Below are 16,761 nucleotides of genomic sequence, written 5' to 3' on the forward strand. Positions count from 1 at the left end.
TTTGTACACTACTCAGCACCTAGCATGGTGTCAAATCCACTGAAGTGGTTTAAGAAGTATCTGTTGGGCTAAATGGAGTCATGGTAGATGCTGTTCCAGGAGTCTTGTATTCATAACACACTTGTTCCTCAAAGGCCGGCCTATTACCTGCACTTGAAAGAAAAAGAAACTGGGCCTCAAGACAGTGATTTTTGACCAGTGTTCCATGAAAAATTTTAAAGATCATTAATTAAATTATTTTCAGAAGTTCAAAATGCAATAAGTATATTCTTTTTTCTTTTTTTTTTTTTGATGAACATAATTTAAGTGTGCCATGGAGGTTTAACTATAGTTTCAAGCGTGCCATGAGATAAAAAAGGTTGAAAAATATTGCTTTAAGAGGTTAAAGGACCTACCCAAGATCTGCCTGACTCCATAGTCCAGGTTCTTCTCTGTACTCCACAGCCCATTAGGTGGCCACTATGTGCTGCACATTGTATGAAGTCGTTGACCAAATCCTCAAAGAAAGGACACACCAAACTGAACCCTCCTGTTAGAGCAGCCTTTATGAAAAGAGAAGTTTTGGGCATAAGAAAATCAAAGAAGGCCTAATGAGATGATAGATGTGGCTCAGCAAAATAACTTCATTGCCCAAATTCCAATAAAACACAGAGACCTTTCGCCTTTCTGGTTTCATTGAAACAGCAATGCTGACATGGACTATTTCTAATCCTGCAGGAGCCTGGCCTCCTATCAGATGTGGCTAAATGCAAGGTTTGGCATCTTCTGCTCACAACTGTAGGATTATTGGGGCCACTATTAACAAAGTCTGCCCAGCAAAGATGCTACTCACAGACAGGGAGACACAAATGACTTAAAAACATGAAGTACTGCATGTGCAATTTAAGGTAATCAAAGAATTACAAGTTGAGACAATGAGTTGCCATTTTTAACCTACTGATTTAGCAAGAATTTATAAAAATAAATAATATCTGTTATTGTCTCTCAATGTTGAGAAATATGTAAAGTGATACAGCTGTTTATACTCTTTGAAACATTATTTCCACTTATAAGAATCTATCCAAGGGAAAGACGTAAATATTTATATTCAAAAATATTCATCAGAGTGTCGTATATACATATCATAACAAAAATTAGAAAAATCTAAACAGTTAACATTAAAGGATGAATTAGGTACTTTGTGCTCTATGATGTTTCTATGTCGGAATACTATACATCTATAAAAATGAAATTCATGAAAGAAATCCTTGTAAGATAAAATTGTGAAAAAATAGTTTACATAACTATTTATTCTGTGATTACTAAGTAAATGATAATATACATATAGAATAAAAGATCAAAAGGAAAATAATAAAATGTTAACAGGCTTTGTTTCTGAGTGATTGCATTATTGATATTTAAAATTTTTATAATGAGTACATGTCATTATCAAAATCATTTTAATCTGCAAACAACATCCCTGACCCATCCCCATGGTATCTCTTCTTAAGATGATAAGGGGAAGAAAGACTTAAGTTTAAGTCCACATTAAATGCAAAGCACCATCCCCAAATGATGAAGCTAAATGTTGAAACCTGGTTCAAAGTCCCTCTGATGCTAAAATAAGCCCAGAAAAGCATTTGCTGCAGTTCTTGGAGATCTATTAAAGGACGTCATTCACAGTGGGCACCAAGTCAAACCCTCACTCGTCATCAGTGTTGGCTGCAGTGCAAAGAATTTGAACCATTTGGGGGAGGAATAGGGTCAGAGCTTCACAAATAATTCTTTCCCTTAGGTTGCTAAAATTGTAATGAAGGGGATTACTGACAGGTGCACCACACACAGAACTTTCCCAGCCATTATCTCCTATGACAACAACCTGGGAGAGAAGGTGTAGCTGTAATAACAATAATGGTCACTAACATTTATTAAGTACCTGTTATGTGCCAGGCATCAATTCTAAACTCTTCACATACATTGCCCCTTTCAATCTTATACTGTGAAGTAGAGTGATTATCCTCACTTTATAGGCCAGTATCTTGTCACTCAAAGTAGTCAAATGACATTCCCAAGTTCACCAAGCTAATAAATTAAAGATGTAGGATTTGTAGCCATTTATTTAGACTTCATATCCAGAGTGATTTCTACAACTACCTGCCACACTTCCTCAACTTAGATTTTTTTTTATTACTATTGTTATTAGGAGAGACAATAGTTTAGCAGTAAAGAGTGCTGGATTCAGTCATGGTCTTTCTAGCTGTATAATTTTGGACCAGTTGCTTTTAGCTGTATGTCTCAATTTCCAACTCTGTAGAATGAGGACTATAGTATTTATCTCTAGGGCTTAAGGTCAAACAAAATAATATATACAAAGCATTCATCCAAAGCCTGCCCTATAATGAACATCAAAAAAAAAAATGGGACATATCTGATTTTTCTAGACTTTGTTTTCTCGCATAGTGGGTCAAGGCCAGGAGGGTATAATGTTATTGGGGTTCAATGCCCATAACATCTAGACTTTCAGAGGAATCATACTTCCCCACTTTCAGGGCTTTAGCCCTCTTGAAAAGCCTCCATCACCGGAATGTGTACCTGTCACAGGACAGCTTCTAGGACTGAAAGAGTGACAAGAGTGAGCACTTGATTCTACCTGCTGTTCCCCTGAAAACTGAGGCCTTTAGGACTAAGGTGCCCTTTGTTGAACTATTTTGAGGTAACCATGTCAATTTCATGCTGGCTTCTGAGGGCTGGAGGATAAGGAAACACACTTCTAGGGAAGCAAATAGTTCCCTGGAACAGCCACCGAAAAAGCAAATATCAGAACTGGGAAAGGATTGAGACATCAGTCCTCCAAACACGTCCTTGTACTGTGATAAACCAAGGGCCACAGAAGGAAAGAGCCTTGACGAGATCCCACCCTGCAAATTAGAAACAGAGCCCAGTGACAGATTCAAAGGCCCTCTGACTCCCAGGCCACCACCAAACCCCACACAGAAACATCATAGAGCACAAAGTACCTGCAGAGGAGGCAGCTAGGTCCAGTGAGAGGCCTAAAGTCTACTGACCCAACCTCTGGTTTCTGGCCCAGGCCTCTCTATTTGTCTCCAGGTTCCTTCTTCATCAACTTTCCTCCTAGAATCACAGAAGTGGTGTCCTGCTGCCAGCTTATTATCAATGGCCAAGATAGGGTTTTAAATAGTGACAGTAATCAGGGTCTGCTTTTGGGCAGCACTGAGGACCTGAGAAACGTCTTTCTTCATCAGGCCCAAATTAGAGCAGCCTCTGAAGAGGGCCCTAATAGATCAGGCCTCCTCTCAGGCCTGTGGGTCTGATTTCCTTTCTCAAACAATCACTACACTTCCCTTATGATCATGGCGTGTTTACTGGATGTGTGCAATGCCTCAAGTCCAGCCTGGAATTTGGAAATGGATGTAATCCTTAACCACCTACTGGCAGCACTACCTCTTTAAGAACCAGGAACTTGTAATCTCCGCCATCCGGTCCCATGTTGGAGAATTAGTAATTACATATCAGTCAACCCGTGTTCCCAGCCCAGACTCTATTATCCTTCACGGTAAAATGATCTGGAGAGAAGTCTGTGATCAAGTGGAGCTGGACATACTACTTCCAGCCTACTTACCTAGAACAGGAATCCACCCATCTAAGCTTCAATTTTGTCATCTATAAAATGAGCATATAATACCTGGTCTACCTATTGTGTTGCTAGGAGGATTCATTCATTCAGCAAAAATATATTAAGCACTGATCTAGAGATACCCTAATGAAAAAGACTACAAAAAAGAGAATGTTGGGTGGCACCTGTAGCTCAAGTGGCTAAGGCACCAGCCACATACACCAGAGTTGATGGGTTCGAATCCAGCCCAGGCCTGCCAAACAATGACAACTACAACCAAAAAATAGCCGGGCATTGTGGCAGGTGACTGTAGTCCCAGCTACTTGGGAGGCTGAGGCAAGAGACTCACTTAAGCCCAGGAGTTAGAAGTTGCTGTGAGCTGTGATGCCATGGCACTCTACCCAGGGCGATAGCTTGAGGCTCTGTCTCAAAAAAAAAGAAAACAGAGCCCTTGCCCTGGTGGTGCTTAAGGTATAGTGAATGAGATAATTAATTAACTAGTAAGTGGATAAATGATCAACATAATTACAAATTAGGATAAATGCTACAAAGGATAATAAAGGGTGCTGTGACACAGACTGACGGGAGACATCCCTTCAAGGGGAAAGCTGTTCTAACATTCAAATCAAAAGAAGGAGCCAGCTCTGCACTGGGAGGAACAGCAAGTGCATGACTTTGAGGAAGGAAAAGAACAGAAAAGAGACCAGAGGAGAGAAAGCATATGAAGCGAAGATGAAGGCGAGAGTGGTACGTGCAAGGTAACACAGGGCTCTGCAGCTCAGTAAGAAGACCAGTGTTTTTTTATCCCCAGAGCAATAAGAAGTCAAAGGAGAGTTTCAGGGAGAGAGACTGAAGGTGGGTCGCAGGAGAGCAGGGACGGAAGCCCAGAAACCAGCAGGAAGGCTGAGTTGTCTGGGTTCTGGAAGACAGTGGCCTGGACTGGCTTAGAGGCAGATTCAGAATCTGTGTTAGAAGTGGAATTGACAAGACTTGCAATTGGATAGGATGTGGGGTGAGGAAAGACGAAATCCAAAGTAACTCCAAAGCAAGACTCCAATGTAGTCAACTCTAGTACGAAGCCAGTAGATGATAAGCCATACCCACATAAGACAAAGACTCAAATCAACTCCAGGTGGGGGGTCAGGGAACAAGGGAGTGAGGAAAGGGTAGGAGAGAGGGCGCGGTGGGGGTGGTGGTGGTTATGGTGTATGGCACACCTCTTGGGGGCAGGATATAACTACAAGAGGGATTTCACCTAACAAATGCAAATAGTGTGACCTAATTCTCTGTACCCTTAATGAATCTGAATAAATTAATTAAAAAAATAAAAAATAATAACTCCTAGATTTGGAAATCAATGGGATCACTCATTCATTCATTCAAGAAACATCAGTTAAGCATGTACAGTATATCTGCCTGATCATATGTGTGGTGCTGGGGAAAGTGATGAGGATCACAGTATAGTCGGGGAGGCAGACCAGAAAATAGGCAAAAACAGTGCATTTAGTAAGTGCACTAAATGTTGGAGAACATCTAATTCTCCTGAGGGGAAAGCATCAAAGAAGTCTTCCTAGGAAGGAGACTTTGAGCTGAGTCCTGAAGGAGCAATAGGAATGAGGAGGAGAAGGGCTTTGGGATCACGGAACTGAACTAATAATACTGGGTGGGGTGGTAGCAGTAGTAGCGGCAGTAGTAATATTTGGGTTTTTTTTTTTTTGAGACAGAGACTCACTTTGCCACCCTCTGTAGAGTGCTGTGATGTCACAACTCACAGCAACCTCAAACTCTTGGGCCCAAGAGATCCTCAGCTTCCCAATAGCTGGGACTACAGGTACCCACCCACAATGACCAGCTAATTTTTTATATTTTTTAGTAGAGATGGGGTATCTCTCTTACTCAGGCTGGTTTCAAACTGAGTTCAAGCAATCCACCCACTTTGGCCTCCCAGAGTGTTAGGATTACAGGCCCGGTCTTGTAATATTTGTTAAGCTCTAACAATGAACTAGGTATTATTATAAACATAAATTAATAACATGATCCTCGTGTAAAAATCCTATAAAGTAGCTATTATTATTATCATGCTCACTTTACAGATGAGGAAACTGAGGCATAGTTAGCCTCTGTGACGTAACAGGCCCAAGATCACACAACACATAATGGCAGAGCCAGGCTTCAGTCTCATGCAGTTTGGCCTGGAGGCCATGCTCTAACCACTGCACAACTGCCCCTCTGGGGCTGATGGTCCCAGAAGGTATAGGGGGTAGGATGGTGGGAACCGATGGGAGGTAAGATAAAGGACATGAAAGTATTTTGCAAACTAGAAGGTACTGTCTCTAAGCAGATTATCATCACTATTATTAAATAACTGCCTTCCCCTTCTGTGAGAAATGAAGGTTTCTCAGTAGCACCTCTGGATTATGGGCTTTGGAGGATAGCAGCTGCTTGGGGGGCCTGTCCAGACGGGAATCCCAGGAGATGATGGGCTGAAGCAAATCTGATCTTGAGTTGGGAAGCAGATGTGGGCTCCAGTCCTAGTTTTGCAACTGAATTATTACATGGTTTTGAATGAGTCACTTCTCTAGCCTGGTCCTTAGATCTCCATCTCTGAGATGGAAAGAGAAGAGTGGGGAATCTGCAGGCTTTTTCAGACTTCACATTTTCAACAATTGCTGCTATTGTTGCTGTTCTGCTTCTCTAGACTGGATAGTGACTGAAAAGGAACATCTACTTAAAGTAAGATGCCACCTCAGATGGGAGGGAACCTTCCAGAAAGCAGAACTCTTGCTGGGCGAGAATTCTTTGCCTCTGTCTCCTGAGTCCACAGATCTTCCGGTCAAACACCTCTCGTCCCTCCTGTTCCTGCCAAGACACTGGTTTCAAGCCCTTGAATCCAGCCCATTCCTGTCCCTTTTTAATGCTCCAGGGAGGATCTGAGTAGTGAGAGGATTCTAGACACTATACTTCTGGGATGAGGCCAGAAGATGCAAATGCACTTTACATCCTACCTCATCCCATTTAAAGCTTCCTATGAGTCAGAATCCCAGGGCTTTCCCACATGTGCTGTTCCAGGTGCTGCCTTTTGCCACTGATTTCAGAGCCACTGTCTGGAAATAAAGTGTTCCCATGGGTGCAGTGCTGGGTCTTTCCCTTGGTGTCTTGGGATCTCCATAGTGAGAACAGAATCATGAACTTGCAACTTCCCTTTACATCAAAGTCATACAACCCAAACCCTTCTAGCTGACAAAGAACTCCGTAAACTGTAAAACACTCTCATATATTATTAATTTACATATTATTCTTTTTGTATCTCATAAAAGTCCTGAACTTGTTTGGACAGGGGTAGGGTTGCCAGATAAAATGCAAGATGCCCAGTTAAATTTGGATTTCAGATAAACTATAAATAATTTTTAGGATAAGTATGTCTCAAATATTTCATGAGACATATTTACATTAAAATATTCATTATTTATCTAAAATTCAAGTTTAATAGGTAACCTTTAATTCTATTCACTAAGTCTTGCAACCCTGGACAGGGATCATTAACCCTATTTTGTAGAACTGGAGCTCAATGGGGTAAAAGAATTTATTCAAACTCTCTGACACTAAGGACTATGTCTGATTCTTTGGTGTTTTTTAGTACTTTTTTAAACATGAGAAATATATTCTCTTAAAGCCTGTGTACCAGTTTCTTATGGCAGTGATCTAAAAAATGTATGCCTCATGAAAAGCCTCTTCCTCTGAGAATCTACACCCTGCGTTTTTGTTGATCTATATGTATATAGAAAACACAGAACGTTAAAAGCTAATAAATTCATTTTTAATCCCCAGTTTCCAAGCTGGAGTTAACTCAGAGAAGATTCTTGGGAAATATTTACTCAACTATTGGGCTCTCTGAGCCTTTCATTCCCATAGGAACCTTACAGGATGAAAGAAAAAGAACTGGCTGGGGACAGAGAATGGTCCCAGAATGCATCGTTAGGCTTTCCTGATCTTCTGACACTGCTGTCCCAAAGATGAATTGAGGTGAGTTTCAGAAAAGTACGAGGAAACCACAACATCATGATTATCATGAGATATTACCCCTCTTTCCTGCTCCACATTTAAGACCACAGGGAGGCCTGCCCAGGGCTGCCACATATAGGGAAGGCTTGGCATAAGTGCTGCCTGAGGAGTCCTTCACTATCAAAGGCAGAAGTATGAAGTCCCTGTCCTGCCCATTGGATGAGTACACATGTCAGGAGCACTTTGGCACCTCTGGACTAGATTCAGCTCATCTCTCTCATGATGGACATCTCAGGATCTGTCCACTGACAGATCACATACTCCTGTGAATAAACACAGGCTCTCTGGGAAGGCTTGAGCTGCTGATGACAGAGGTCAGGAGTATTGGTTCCTTTCCAGGCTGCCAGCTAAGAAAGATGATCATCTGAAGAACTGGAGCCTGGGCACAAGCCCTTGACACAAGCTTAGCACTTTTCATGTTCAGTGCTAACTGGTAGAATCCTAGATTAGAGTTAGATGAGAGGGCCTTAAAAAGTATCTAGATCTAATCTAAACACTCTCATTCTTCCAAAAAGAAACACCCAGGCCCAGAGAAGGAAAGAACGTGCTCCAGCTCACACGGTAACTTGGCAGCAGAACCAGGCCTGGAACTCATATTTCTTCTTGGTGCTGCATTCCTGATCCAGATGATCAGCTTTCCGTGCTAGGTAAACAGCAGGTGGGCGGATGTGGTCACTATTCAGTGCACAGGCCCTGTGGGTCACTGAGCTTTAACCTAGACACACCATTAACAGCTTAACACAATCTGTCACCCTGTCCTCCCTAGATGCCCTGCAGATCACAGAGTGTGGATTAGAAATAAACTGCCCTCAGCCAAGCCTTAGAAATGGGAGCTGAAATGGCTCACAGAGACAGCTGGTCTAGTTCCCTCACTGATGCAGAATCCTCAGGCTCTGCAGGGAAGTAGTTCCAGAGACCAATGAGCTCTACTTGCAGGTTGGTGAGCAGGCCACACAGAAGCAGAGGGTAGTGAGTGGGTCACAGGCAGATGGGCAAGGTGTGGAGCCAGGCCGGGTGAGCAGCAGCCTCACCATTCTGTCTCCTGCCACCTCTGTTCAAAAGTTCTTAAGTATGTGGCTTATGCCTATAATCCTGGCACTCAGGAGGAAAAGGCAGAAGATCCCTGAACTCAGGAGTTCAAGACCAACTTGAGTCAGAGAGAGACCACAGTCTCTACTAAAAATGGAAAATGAGCCAGGCATGGTGGTGCATGCCTGTAGTCCCAGCTACTCAGGAGGCTGAACCGGGAGCATTAGATGAGCCCAGAAAGATGAGGTTGCAGTGAGCTAGGCGGATGTCTCTGCATTCTAGCCTGGGCAATAGAGCAAGACCCTATCTCAAAGAAAAACAAAAGTTCTTTTCATATTGAACTAAAGTCTGTCTCTGTGAACTTCTGTCCACTGGGCCCAGGTCATGCATAAAGCTGTTAAGGTCAATAGGAACCCTGATCTGCATGCAACCCAGCTCAGATCTGCCTGGCTCTATCTCCTGCCAAGCTGATACCTATATCCCACTTAGGACAAAGATGATAAAGCCCAATGTAGAAGAGTGAGGGCAGCTCTCCCAGGAATCTTTGGACCCCCCCCCCCATAAGTGTCAGCACTGTTCTCAGCTCAGAGCAGACAGCAGAAAGGCTCTGTCACTGCTCTCATGGAGTTTACGTTCTGGTTAGGGAGTCAGAAAATATATGGGTACCAAAATAAATAATTTCAGAAAACAACAGTGCTAAGAAGAAAACACAGGGTAACAACAGGATAGAAAATGACTTGGGGCAGCACTTTATCTTCACAAGTGTGGTCAAGGAAGAACTCTCAGAAAAGGTACCCTCTGAGTCAAGGCCTGAATGAGGACAAGGAGGCAGGTGAGGAAGGACCAAGGAGAGAGGGAACAGAAAATGCAAAGTCTCTTAGACACAAGCTAGGTATATGTTCAAGGAAGAGAAAAGCCAGAGTGGGTGAAATGATGGGAAGAGGGAAAGGAGATAAAATCTGAGAGGAGATTTTGGTCTGAGCCACTGAGTGGGGCTAAAGATTAAATCATAGTGCTGATTCTACTTCCAGAGAACCAGAGCCAGAGCAAAGCAGAACTCATAGCATCATCGTGATGGTAACTATGAAGCCCAGGTGCTCACACACAGGTCAGAGGTCCCTGGGGCAACTCACCTGGAGCCTGCAACTCAGTTTTCACATCCAAGTGGAACCCTCCACTCCAGGTTTCTGTCTGGGCCAAACAAGCTCAGGAGGGGTTGTCTGCAGCTCCCCCCATCACATTGCTCTCTTGGGGGAGTCCCAGGGGTGAGAGGCAACTAAAGAAGGAAACCTGCATTTAGGAGATGTTGTGAAGTACAGAAGCCTAGACTCTGAGCTTCACTTCCTTCATGGGGCTCCTTCCCAGAGTCTTCGTGAGGACTCGTCACCTCCTTCCCAAGCCAGGCTTGTTCTCAGTCAGCTTAAAGAAAATAGTTCACTCTGGGATATAAATGGCACTGTGCCCTCTCCTAGAGCCCTGTATTTTATTCAGCCAAAGTCCTGAGCCAAAGCTGTACATCTAAAATTGTGCAATTTCAGTTATCTGCCATCTAGGTGGGTGAGGGTGGGGGCTACCTGTTGAGTCAGCAGGTGGATGATGGCAGGGCCCTGTCGGGTCTGTGTGGAGCTCCATCCCCCAGGCCATGCTGCCTCATTCAAGTAAAATATTTATTCCCACCCGCAACAGGCATTTGACTCTTGGGAATTGATGGGAGATTCTAGAGCATGCCCCGCTCTGTACTAACTGCCACTGTACAAGTCCTGCTTAGGCGGCTGGGGCAGGGTGGGGTAGCCCTGAATAAACTGACAGTCGGAGCCCTGGGATATCAGTTGAGAATGTTCCCATGGAAAAAGAAAATTCCAGCCCCTTCCAGCAAATGCTGCCAGGCTCAGCAAAGAGTGCCTTGTCATCTCATTGGCACTGTTTCTGTATTTCTTTCCCATTTCAGACCAGAAGTGAATGCATGGACAATCTCTGTGAGTTGTTTTTCTCTTTCGTCCAGAAGATCTAACCTTAAGTAATAGGAACAACAACAAAAACCTATTCCTATCTTTTGGCACCTGAGTACCCTTCTAAGGAATTTATCCTAAGGAAATACTTCCATGGATTGTTTTTAAACCTTGTATTAATAAAGGTTGAATATGTAATAGCACTAAGCGGGACCCACCCAGGTGCCAAATGACAAGCCAATGGGCAGACTCTGGCCCATTTACTAAGAAATACTATGACAAGTTTAAAGATGACAAATATGATGTCTGTCAAAACATGGAAAAGTATATATGAATGAGTGTCCAGGGAACATATTGGAAATCAAAACCACACAAATCAATCAGTTTTCTTCCTGGAGGCCTGTACATGAAAATGAGAAGAGCTCAAGAAATATTTAAATAAAATTAAATAAAGTCCATGGTCTTTTTGTGAATATTTGTACCCTTACATCATGTAAATAATCACTGTGAAAATACTTTCTACCTTTTAAATAGTGTTCAGTATAAAACTATTCACTGCCTTAAACAAGTAATAAATAATTTTTTTTTTTTTCAGACAGAGCCTCAAGCTGTCACCCTGGGTAGAGTGCAGTGGCGTCACAGCTCACAGCAACCTCCAACTCTGGGGCTCAAGCAAATCTCCTGCCTCTGCCTCCCAAGTACCACCAGTGCCCGCCACAACACCCAGCTATTTTTTGGTTGCAACCATCATTGTTGTTTGGTGGGCCCGGCCTGGATTTGAACCCACCAGTTCAGGTGTATGTGGCTGGCGCCTTAGCCACTTGAGCCACAGGTGCTGAGCCAGTAATAAATAATTTTAATCACTGCTAATTACTCATTTTTGGGATAGGTGGTTGGAATAGAGAAAGCATTGTTGGTTCCCTGGGATTCAGGAAAGTGGGGGCTTAGTCTCAAGCAGGTTTCTACCTCCCCATGCTCACTCCAGGAGTTGGAATCCAGAACAGCACACGGTCATAGCCAAAGGATGAGAGATCACTTTCCCAGCCAGGACGTGTCCCAGACCCAGAGAAACCACTCATGTGGCCCAAGTGACCTGTCCTTCTGAGAGAATCTGTTCTGCTCTCCCAACTAACCATATTAGCTGTATTAGGATTCTAAACTGCAAACAACAAAAATCTACTATGGATGGTTTAATAACACTCATCACTGTTGTCATCATCCTTAGTGGGGTGGTGAGGTCGTATGTGGGTACTGCGTTAGGCCCAGTGGTAAGGGTTTCCTACGTGCATTATCTCTTTTTATCCAAAACTTTAAAAGGGAGGCAATTACTCCCTGTTACTGATGAAGTAACTGAGGCTGAGAAGAGTTAAGAAACTTGCCCCAAGCTTTAGTAAGTGGTAGAGGCAGTTTTCAAAGCAGAAGCTGGCAAGTTTAGGTGTCAACAAGCACCAAGTCTACAGGAAGATGCCGCTGAGCTTCAGCAAGAATCCGGCAAGCTGGCTGCAGGGCCTCCATCCCTGATAGGCCTCTACAGGCCGTAATATTTCAGGGCCATTTCCCAAGGGCTGGCTGGAGGAGGATGTTGACACCCATACCAGCAGAGCTCACATTAACTGGCAGCAGCAGACAAGGCCTCTCAGACGAAGAAAAGTTTTCAGGGCCTCAGGAAACATCTGCAAGTCCTCAAGGACTTGCCCCCTTATCAGCCCTTCAGGGGAGATAGAGGGCCTGTCCCATCTGCAGGGAAAGGACAAACATACTGCTTTTACTTTCCAGGCGGTGTCCCTGAAAATGGCATGATTCACTCCTATTAAACTATTAGGATTGGCCACTGGGGAGCAGGCCACATATGGGGTGTCGGTCCTGATCAGAGGCCCCACCTGCCTTCCAGGGCCACAGTGAAGACAGCATTGCCTTGACAGGAACTGTGCAGGAGAAAGAGGATCTGGTGTAAGGGGAAAGTACGAACTTTGGAGTCGGAAAGACATGTTTCTTCATGTCCTGGTTGTGTGACTTTGGGTAAATTTCTTAACCTCTCCAGGTTCTTTCCTCATTTAGAAGGAATGTAAATCATTATACTTTTATTGCATAATTAACCATGAGAACTGAAAGGAACAAGTATATCAACAATTAAAACTGCCTATTACATAGTGGGAATTCACAACATGATAACCACTAGTGTTAATATTATCAGAAGAGCTCCCGCTGAGACATCTATAAACAGTATTACTGTGGAGAAAATGATAGAAGGGACACATATGAGCTGGGGTTTGACAGGTAAGTCAGAGTTTGTTGAGCGGCTGGTGGTAGGAAGAGTTTCCTAGTTAGAAAGAAGAGCAAGGACAGCTTTGTGAAGGAGGATGGGATATTAAGGCCACATGAATGGGCCAGTTAGGAGCTACTGAAATATTCCCATCGAGTTACAAAGGCCTAGCCTGAGGAAAAGATGACTTTCTAAAGTCCACTTATACTGTCCTCCTAATAAAGGACCATAAACAACATCTCAGGGTAAACTCATAAACCAGCATTCTTGTAGGCTACGCTCCCTAAAGTGAAGCAGCCTCCAGGCCCCTGGCCCGACACGCCCTAGGGAACAAACTGAGAGTTAGACTCCAAAGCCCAAGCCTCTGACTCACCTTCTCTGGAGTCAGACAGGCTAGAGTTTGGTTCTTGTCCTTGCTATACGACCATGGCCAGTCACTAATGTCTCTTATCTCTCAGTTTTGTCATCTGAAAAATGGGAATAATTATCCATTACACAGAAGCCATTGTACCCACCATAGTGCCTGGCACACAGCCGATATTCTCCGTGTGCTGCTCCCCTGCCTGAACTACCGCAGACAAGACTGACATATTCCTGGAGAAGCCCCACAATCTCAACCCCAAAACAGAAAAAAAGACTTTCACAAAAATGGCATATAGTAGATATTATTCTCTACTTTGCTGCCTTTCAGTGAATAATACATCGTGGCAATACATAGAGCTCTTCCTCATTCTTTTTTTTTTTTTTTTGAGACAGAGCCTCAAGCTATCCCCCTGGGCAGAGTGCTGTGGCATCACAGCTCACAGCAACCTCCAACTCCTGGGCTCAAGCGAGTCTCCTGCCTAAGCCTTCCAAGCAGCTGGGAACACAGGCGCCTGCCACAACGCCCGGCTATTTTTTTGGTTGTAGCCATCATTGTTGTTTTGGCAGGCCCGGGCTGGATTTGAACCCACCGCCTTAGGTGTATGTGGCTGGCACCTTAGCCACTTGAGCCACAGGCGCCGAGCCCTCATTCTTTTTTTAATTGAGAACTTCATGGTATTATTTGTATACCATAAAGTCAACCCTTATGAGGTATACACATCACATCAGTGGTTTTTAGTAGAGTCACAAGGTCATGCACCATCACTACTATTCAACTCTAGAATAATTTCATCACTCCCAAAAGAAACCCTGTACCCATTAGCATTCATTCCCCATCCATCACTGCCCCCAGCCCCAGGTTACTACTTACCTTTTGCCTCTATGGATTTACCTATTCTAGATATTTCATGTAAATGGAATCATATTGTACATGGCCCTCTCTATCTAAGTTCTTTCACTTAGCATGTTTCCAAGGTTTATCCATGTTGTTGCATGTACCAGAACTTCATTTCTTCACATGGTTGAAGAATATTCCATTGTATGGGTATCATAGTACATTTTCTTTATTTATCATTTGATGAACGTGTGGATTATTTCCATCTTTTGGCTATTATAAAATAATCCTCACACTTTTTTCACTTTCATTTGAATCTTTATTCTTTTTAATAGGTGCATAGTATTCTATCAATTCAATTTAGCATAATTTATTTCAATAGTTCCACTGAAGGATATTTCTGTTGCCACAATATCCTTCTAGTCTTCCATAAGAGGTAGTCAAAACTTACCCCATTTCCTGAGGAAATTGTCCAACAGAAGCAAAAAGTTATACTGACAAAGATATTAATTGTAGCCATTTTTTACTGTAGATAAAAGTGGGAGCTACTTTAAAAGTCCACAACAAGGAGCTGTCCACATAAATTCTATTGTTCAATGAAATAATGTATAATTATTAAAAATGATGATTAAACAGACAATATAGTAACAAGTAAGTTACTAATGATGATCTTAAGTGGGAAAAGAACCACAACAAAATGCAAAATGTCATCACTTACCCATACTGGTTTGCACAATAGTAAGAAGTAGGGCTGAGAAGGACAGCCATGCCTCTACCACATCACCTTGAGGAACAGAAGCCAGCTTTCCTCACCCAGAAGCAGGCTGGGGATCACTGCAACCCTGCACCCATGGAGGGTGCTAGGAAAGGGTCCTGCAGAGGAGAAAAGAGGGTTCTCCTTCCATGTGATAAGGGGCAGGGGAAGTCAAGCTGCCTTCTCTACGTTTTGTAGCTCCTGACTCCTTGGGTGCTCAGAGGGTGGTCATAGCTGGGCTGTGTAACAGTGATGAGAATCAGCTTGATTGCTGTGGAATCGGCCATTCATGATGGCAATGGTGGCCTGTTGTGATGGGCACCCACCAAACTTCCTGTGTGCTGTGCTGGAGTCTCTTGCCAACATTCAATATCTGGGACAAAAGCTGACTTCTCAGAGTGTACTTGATATTGCACTTTCCAGAGTAACAACCACAGATACATTCAACTGCAGCAATTGTGAATGCATTCAATTGAACCAATCATGTGAACTTTCTTTTTTAAAGTAATGCTTCCTATTGTTCTATTCATATATACTGTAATCATTGCCATTAAGAGTCTACAATAAGGCAAAACCAATAAGGACCAAACATGTAGCCTTCAAAAAACTTTTTCTTTGAGAGAGGGTCTCACTCTGTTGCCTGGGCTAGAGTGCAGTGGCACCATCATAGCTCACTGCAACCTCAAATTCCCAGGCTCAAGCAATTCTACTTCAGCTTCCCGAGTAGCTGGAACTACAGGTACACACCACCACAGAGCTAATTTTTCTAGTTTTTGTAGAGATAGGGTTTCACTATGTTGCTCAGGCTGGTCTTGAACTCCTGGCATCAAGTGATCTTCCCGCCTGGGCCTCCCAAAGGCTAGGATTACAGGCCTGGCTTTTTCTAAATAGCAGTGGGAGAAGCTTGGCCCCAGTGGACTATATTGGTTGGCAGCTTATTTTTTTGCATGTGTATAGTTACAATTTTTGTATTGTGACTTTGTATCAACTGCAACTTAACTTCTAAACCTTCAATAAGCAAAAAATATACTAATGCATAATCTTTGTTACAGTTTATATGAAGGAATACAAAAGACTTTGTTTATGGTGTTCTGTAAAGTACATAGTGGCTTCTAATGCTCTGCTACCAGCTTTCAATCAGCTCCACAAACTGAAACGTTCTCCAAAATGTCCCCAGTGTTAGGGAGAAATTTGGAGTTGTATCAGTTAGGGGTTGGCGCTCCGCTGTTGTACAAAGAGACCCCAAAATAAAGTGGCCCAAACAGGATCAAAATTAATGTCTCTCTTACAAAACAGAACAGCCAGGCTAGGTTGGTGAGATGCTGCTGCTACCAACAGGTACAGATTCCCTGTTGCTCTGCCATCCCTCAGGGTGTCATTGTTTGCTTAATCAAAGCAGGGTTGCCACTCCTGGGAAAGAGAAAGAGCCAACATCCAAGACGAGGAGCTAAAGTTGGCAGATGGCTCAGAAAATGTTCTCATCACTTCCTCTCATATGCTAGTCCAAGCTTAATCACAGGGCCACGTCCAGCTGCAAGGGTGGCTAGGAAATGTAGTCTCCAGCTGGGCAACTGTGCCCAGGAAGAGGGAAAGAAAGGATTTGAAGGAACAAGTACTCCTGTGTAACACAGATTCTTTTAACATAAAAAATTTCCAATATAAGTATTATAGTACAATCCCATCACACAACTACTGACATTTCTTCAACTGTTCCTCACGCACAGGACATGTACATGCGTTATGTGTTTTCACAAAGCTGTAAAAATAATGTACATGCAATTTTACATTATACCAGGAATAAAATAGTATGAGGACAATTACATTAGATTAAAACAATGATATGCCATTTTCCATCTGTGACATTGGCAAAGTTTTTTTTTTTTTTTTTTTTAA

This window comes from Otolemur garnettii, unplaced genomic scaffold (genome assembly GCF_000181295.1).
Source record: "Otolemur garnettii isolate 467f Iridium unplaced genomic scaffold, OtoGar3 scaffold00014, whole genome shotgun sequence".
NCBI classification, from domain to species: Eukaryota; Metazoa; Chordata; class Mammalia; order Primates; family Galagidae; genus Otolemur; species Otolemur garnettii.